General features: G+C 35.7%; 1 long non-coding RNA gene across 1 annotated transcript; it reads left to right on the forward strand.

Annotated features, from left to right (window-relative positions):
* The first annotated feature begins 2,865 nt into the window (after window positions 1–2,865).
* On the forward strand, window positions 2,866–4,665 carry LOC110873817. The gene is made up of 2 exons (XR_002555485.2): window positions 2,866–4,350; window positions 4,516–4,665. It is a non-coding gene; the product is annotated as an uncharacterized LOC110873817 (long non-coding RNA).
* The last annotated feature ends 2,923 nt before the right edge of the window (window positions 4,666–7,588 follow it).

A 7,588-nucleotide genomic window follows, 5' to 3' on the forward strand; every position in this document is an offset into this window, starting at 1 on the left:
ACAAAAGAAACAACATCAACAGGCTAAAGATTCAACAAACAAAACGTGCTTCAAATGCAATCAAGTTGGACATATTGCTCGAAAATGTCCACTACAAAATCTTAAGCATGTTCATGTTGAGAAAAAGAAAGAAAAATCAGAAGTTTTTAAACAGAAACTGCCAATGTTTGCACCAAAAGATTCAAAGTTTTATGTAAAAAGGAATGTTTCAAAAGGTCAAACTTGGGTGGTTAAAAAGAAAGAAAATTCTGATGTTGAAAAACAAACTTCTTCAACTGAAATGTTGAAAAAGTTGTTCAAAAGAATGTTAGTTTTTGCGAACCAAAACTCGTAGTTTTACCTAATGGTAAGGCTTGGGTTGCATTGTTCAAGTGATTGATCTGTTGATGTGCAGGTGTTTCTGAGGTCAACCAAAGTAAATCGTGGACAATGGAGCAGCCTGGCACATGAAGAAAAAGAAGCCTGAGTGTTCAGAAAAAGGCTATGATTGATTTGATTGAACAATTTATCATATTTTCGAAAATAACTTTTGAAAAAGATTGAAAAAAATCATCTCAGAACCCTCACTGCTGAATAAACAAATTGATAAAAACAGATTTGAGAATGTTTTAAAATCAATAAGTATCAATGTTTTTGTCATCACGAGGGGTGAAAGATAAATAAAAATTGTGAAGCAGAAATGGATGGCGAGATAAAGCAGTCCACATCAGTCTGTCAAATTTTTGCTTGAAAATTGTTTTTAGAATTTTAGGGGAAGTAAGAGAAATTCAAAATTCAAAAACATTTGAAAAATTTGAAAAACGTACAAAAACATAAAAAATAGACAAAAGAGTTTTAGTGTAAAAAGAGAAAATAATAGTACATCAGTAGACGATCACGGCATGATAGAGAAATGAATAGCTAAAAAGTGATAAATGGTCTCAATGATGATATGTCAGTAAGTTTTTACACACTTAGCAGATTGGTTTCGAGATATAAACTAAATCAAAAACTTCTTAATATGTGGGTAACATTTCTCAGATATATGGACTTGGTACTCCGAAATTTTGTTTGAGAGATTGCCTGATTCTGAGAAATTAGGTCTTTATATAGAATTGATATCTGGGGTATTATACAAGATCTTCTGATTTTCCGTCAGCAATGGCCTAGATCTTGTAGAATACTTTCGCTTTAAACCCGAAAAACTGCAAAAAATTGAAAATGTCGAAAGATAGTACAATTGCAGTATAAAGATTCCAAAGTGTAACACCACTCTAAGTCAAGCCTTCATCTCTTTGACGGTACGGTGGTACTAACCTGAGCTCTCAAGGCCTCGCGCTAACCTAAAAACAAATATTAATTAGGTATATTCACCTATAAGATTGAATCCAGGGAATCTTGATACGTGAGTATGAGAATGATGCCGTAGTGTCGTAAGAATAAGTAGGAGGAGGATTGATCATTGCACACAATTACAAGTATATATGTATATATATACATATACATATACATATACATATACATATACATATACATATACATATACATATACATATACATATACATATAATAACTAGGCATACGAGTACATATATTATCAGATACGTACTAAACAAGTAACGAGTAAACACATGCCCGAGCCACGAAGTCTAATACGTTGAGTCTTGCACTTGGAGTGTAGGGTAGTGTCGTTGCGAGTCGCTTAGTACAAAAACGGGTTATAGCTTGGTTTTTTTCAAAAGACTTTTTTTTTAAAACTGGGTTCACTATAACCAATGGCCATGATACCAATCTGTCAAACCCTCAAATTCCACATGCGGGGTAATACCGCGAGGCGTGCAACTAACCAGGATCAAGCCACTAATCATATTGAACATATACAATAATAGTAAAGCAGTTTCACCAAACCAACACGATTAGTGACATTTAAAGTTTAAGTCCAAAACATTTAAGTTCAACCAACAGTTTTAAGGGAATAACGAAAGCATGAAAACAGTTCAACATAAGTTCATAGTTTGTAATTATTAAAAGAACCCAACACGGGTTAGCATGCCCACTACACTCCCAAGCTGCAAGCTCCAGCAATAGCAATCACTGAGTACCTGTAAAGCATGCAATAGGGTGTCAACATAAAGTTGGCGAGTTCACAGTTGTCCAGTTTAGTTTTCGAAAACGTAAGTTGTTTAAATAAACCATTTATAATCACGTTATGAGGAGCTACCCCAATTGTAAGCTCACTAAACTCCGGATACTGAAACTGATGACTTTCCAGTTGTTGTCCTCCGTTTGTCAATGTCTATCATCATTGACCACGTGCATGGCCTACTAGTTCACGCCCGATCCCCCAGGTTACGGTGTGAGGTTTGTCAAACCTAATAGCGCTATCAACTAATAACCCGTTCGCCCCCGGCAATTAATCGGTATTGTAAGTGGGGACTTTCCATGATAGAGTTTCGTTTAGTTTTGCTAGTTGTGATTTATAAATAATATCCAAACGTATTCCCCCCGGGAATAGTAGTTTAACGTATACAGTCGTATTTCCCCAGAAATATTAGTTTAACCATATCCTTTACAAGGATAGTAGTTCGTTCGTGTCCCCCCCGGGACGCATGCTTTTAGTGTGCGTGAACTCACCATGGTTTGCTCGGCAGATAGTTTACTCGTTAAAACACTTTAGTTAATCACATCCTATTATAATTTACCACATCTAATTAGATTCGTATTTCGTACGTTTCACGTATTGATACATAGTAATAATACCAGGTAACACATAAAATTTTCATGCATCATATCATACCCTAGGCATACTACTATGGATGGCACGTTATTATATATCACCTTGCAATAAACCAAAACATTAACACCATGACATATTTATATATATACACAAATGATGAAAGGCCTTAGGAACAGTTCAAGTTTCCAGGTCTATCATGACTGGCATCTGTCAGTCTTCCATCCTACCCCTGAAAACACGCAGCCAGCCCCATCTTCTTCGTCTTCATTCTTCAAAACTCATCGCACAGAAACTCTGTTTGAGAGAGAGGGAGAAGACCTGCGGAGTAGGCTCTCCAGCCTTAACACGGGGGATCTGCGGCACATGGCTCTACGGCGTCGAGATAACAGAGGGGATCCGCCGCGTATGGTGGCGAAGTTTGTGGCGGCTCTCCGGCGTCGACAACGGTGAAGAGGTATGCACCGGCCGGAGGCATTCTGGCAACAGGTTATGTATTCTTAGTATCTATTTCAATCTTAGCGAACCTTCTTCCATACCATGAAATTGAAGTTCAATTGCTATGCTTTCCCACTAATTTACTTCTGTTACAAATCTATGTTGCTTGAACTTGAGAAACTAGGTTTTTTTCCTACATAAATAATCTATATGGAAGTTGACAAGTCTTCATGGTTGAACCATAGATTTAGATTTTATAAGATGAATTAAAGATGCAGGTTATTGAGTGTAGGTGAGGTGTTAGAGTAAACGAGAAATAGAAGTAGAGGTGAAGGTAGGTGGGATTTAAAGGGATTTTTTGGAACAGCTGGTAAATGTTGACGATCAACAAAAGTCAACTTAGTTGAGTGTTAATTTACTTTCGTCTCTCAGTTTTAATTTAGCTCCGGTGCTATATTGGATGGTGTTGAAATTCTTTCGACTACCGCCTATGCGTCAACACTGTCAACGCGACATTCATACTTCGCCGGCCACATTGCCTACTTTGTCCGCCGCAACGCGGCGGGATACATCCTAGTATATAACATTTACGGTAGGTCTTGGCTACAGTCCCCGTTCCCAGGTTTTACCAACCTACACCTGCCGGTCACCACCACCGAGTGCACATGCACCCACCCTTTTACAACCAATAACCATCGACTGCCCCAAATCCAGGTCCGGCGATAAGCATCACATCCAGATCCGGCGAAAACCATCGCGAAATCGATAGCGGAAACTGAGGTAATCCCTTTCTTTCCTGAATCGCAGCAGGTACCGACATCGTCTCCCACATCGGTTAACCACCATCGTCACCACAATCACCGTCGCTCGCTACCTGCAAAACCCTAGCCTTGCCCAGCACCAGCCTTAATCGAACACTAGTGAGTCGGAATTGTCGTCACCCAATCGGGTATAACAACACCAGGTACTTTTTCTTCTCTCGCTCTATGTTAGTTTTCCTGATATTTGGTCAATTATACATGTTCTAACACTTGTGGGGAACGTTGAACTAGCCGTCAGACAGTAGCGGTAGTCAGTGGTACTTGATCTATCTTTGGGGTTCTGTAAATATCCTATTTTTTTAATTGATGTAATAATAATTTGATTATTTGCTTACCTAGGAACCTGCTGTTGGAATGCACCAAATTTATAGATTCTAGGTATGTTAACTGCATATATTTTAATTACTTTAATAAACCTACTAATTTAGATATGGGTTATAATTTTTCCCCTCATTACTTGTGGTACAGTACCAATTAACTTATGTATATAATAAAGTCTGCACTTAAGACAATGATTGTGTACCAATTAATGACTTTGGTTAGGTCTAAGCATTCGCATGAGGGAAAGACGGAGTTTTTGGCTGAGTTGTCGATTATGGCGTGTGATAAGAATCTTGTCCTACTCCAAGGATGGTGTGTTGAAAAAAAAAAAACGTCCCAATCAATATTCATTAAAAAAAAAAAGTCGCCGTTCAAAAAAAATCAAACAACGTACAGATATAAAAAGTTGCTATCTCCTTTATTAGTGAAAAGCAATACTTGACCAGGTGTCTTGTAACGTTCACTCCAATCTATGCAACGAAAGAGTAATGAAAAGTAACGGTTAGTTTTTCTTTCGGTTGTTAAACAAAGAGGAACATATATAACAGCCACCATCAAGTTCTGCTTCTATGAGATTTGTAATCGGGTGCTAGTTGTATTCCCTCCTCTCACATATTTACGGGTGGGACCCACATCTTTTCTACCGTAATGAGGAAGGGGGTTACAATTAGATGGGGGAGGGGGGCATTTAGAACAAGCTTTCTAGTAAGTTGTTTGTTTAGTGTGTTGACAAGTCAGTATTTCAAAATCATAGAAGTATAAAATGGAATCCAACGTTCTTGAAGCCAACTACACAACACAAGCTAAATTTTTCATGGTATTGGTGGAGCTGTAAATTTATATCTTTTAAAATGATTGTATTACATAGAGATAGAAATTAAATAAAATTTAAAAAGCGGGTAATGTAACAAGGAGAATTTGACACATCTTCCATTATGTTTCCTTTTCCCCTACCTTCTTTTATTTGTAAAAATTAAAAAAATAGCAATGAGTGGTTATTATGAAGGAAAGATTGGTCCATGTTTGATGAGAAGGTCATATTTTTCCTATACACACACTAAAAGGTGAAAATTAGTGGAAGAAGGAAGCAAGATAGAAAAGTAAAATCTACGAAGATTTCGTCTTTTCAAATTTGAGGCTACAATTAGATTTTTTTGGGTTCTTAAAGTTCTTGGTCTTGTAGCTACGTAATTGTATAACGAGCAGTAATTAACTATTTCATAATTCTAACTTGTGATGTTTTATATAACACGTGTAACTTTTTGAAATAAGTATGTGTCATGATTCCAAGTTAAGAACTATAATGTCTCTCAATGATTATAGATAATAAATTTTGGTAGTGCAAGTAAGTGTAACCATTTCTATAATGGGGATACTAGCTAGTTTTGTTTGCTTTGAGTCTTATGGTTCGTTTGGTATAGGGTAATGGAATGGATGAAGGAATGGAATGAACGAGGTAATGGAATGTACAACGGAATGAAATGGATCATTCCATTCCATTGTGATGTTTGGTTACTCATATGTGAATAGAATTAATCATTACTTTGTACAAGTTGATAAACCAAAAAAGACGAAACAACGAAGCACAATTGTATTAAAAACAACAAAAGTATAATTGTCGTAATAATAATAATATTAATGGCAAAAAAATTAATAATAAAAATTATGATATATATTAATAATAGTATTAATATTAATAATATAAATATAAATATAAAATAAGCATAAACATAATAATATTAATAAAAATAATATATTTCTTTCCATTCTTTGAAGGAATGAAAAAAAAAAACATCACTTTTGCAAGGAATGAAAATTGTTATATTTGGAAGGAGTTACATTCCTTTGGAATGCTCCATTCCATTACCACATAATAACCAAACATGTTTATATCTATTCCATCAGAATGATCCATTCCATTCCACCTTCTATTCCTTCGTACCAAACGCTACCTTAGGTATTGAAGGCGGAATGTAATAGATCATTGTGATGGAATGAAAAAAATCATGTTTGGTTGCCATTGGTAATGGAATAGAGCATTTCACAAGGAATGCAACTCCTTCTAAATATAAGAATTTTCATTTCTTGGTAAAGTGGTGTTTTTTTTATTTCTTCAAGGAATGGAAAGAAACATATTATATTTTTATTATTAATAATTATTATTATTATTGAGGCAATTATATTTTTGTCGCTTTTAATAAATTATGTTTTGTTACTTCGTCTTTTTTTGTGTATCAAACTGTACAAAGTACATCACAATGGAATTTAATTATCCATTTCATTTCGTTGTCCATTCCATTACTTTGTTCATCTCATTCTCTGGTTCATTCCATTACCTTATACCAAATAGACCCGTAGAATTTATAAGAAAAAGTGGTATGGAAAGAATGTATTACGGTATAATGCTTCAATATTATTGTTTAACTTTGTTTATATGCGTGTTTAATCGCTCTACTTTAACTTTTGTAGTGTACATGTTTAATCCCTCTGCTTTTATTCCTTTTAGTATTTCATCTTTTAGGCTTTTCCCCTTGCTACCATGATAAACCAACCTGAGGGAATAGTGATCGTTTGCTATGGGTGGACAAATGCTACTACTCCTGGACTTTATTAAAGGTACTCTACGACAAGCATATTCTTACCTATGTCTTGATGTAATTTTTTTTGAGATCATGTTATGAGTAGTATGTTCAAGCAATGGAAACACAGACGTACATGTTATCAAACATAGAAATATTTCCCTTACCGATCCGCAACGCGGGCAGGGCATAATGTGACAACTGCGAAATCCCGGTATACCCTAATTGTTGTTAGTCCTTGATGACAGGACACGATGTGCATACAATTAGACTCGTGAGGAATTGAGTCTGGAAATGTGATGATTATATGCTTGATAGAATGTACAATACGAAACGGTAATTATGTTATGTACAAAAGTCCACCGAAAACCCTAAATTGATGTAGTGCGTTACAGACTTAATAGTACACAATTGTGCGTGTTTGGACGACTCTAGGAATACGAATGGCCTAATACATGGACTATAGTGTATGACATAAGTGCGTTAGTTGATAAATTGGAATTATAGTGCTTGTAGTGATGCCTGAGTAATTACGATGAACTAAATCCTAAAACCCTAATTCCTCTTGACCCTAATTATACATACAACTTATACGATTCACGAAACGATAACAAACTTGACTCAGATGAATCCGAGGGTACGTTGTGAGTAGTACATGATCAATAATGACAAACAGTGTAAGCAGGATGCCTTAGGGTGTAGAAGACACCTTAAAC

The sequence above is a fragment of the Helianthus annuus genome, chromosome 8 (assembly GCF_002127325.2).
Source record: "Helianthus annuus cultivar XRQ/B chromosome 8, HanXRQr2.0-SUNRISE, whole genome shotgun sequence".
Taxonomy (NCBI): Eukaryota; Viridiplantae; Streptophyta; class Magnoliopsida; order Asterales; family Asteraceae; genus Helianthus; species Helianthus annuus.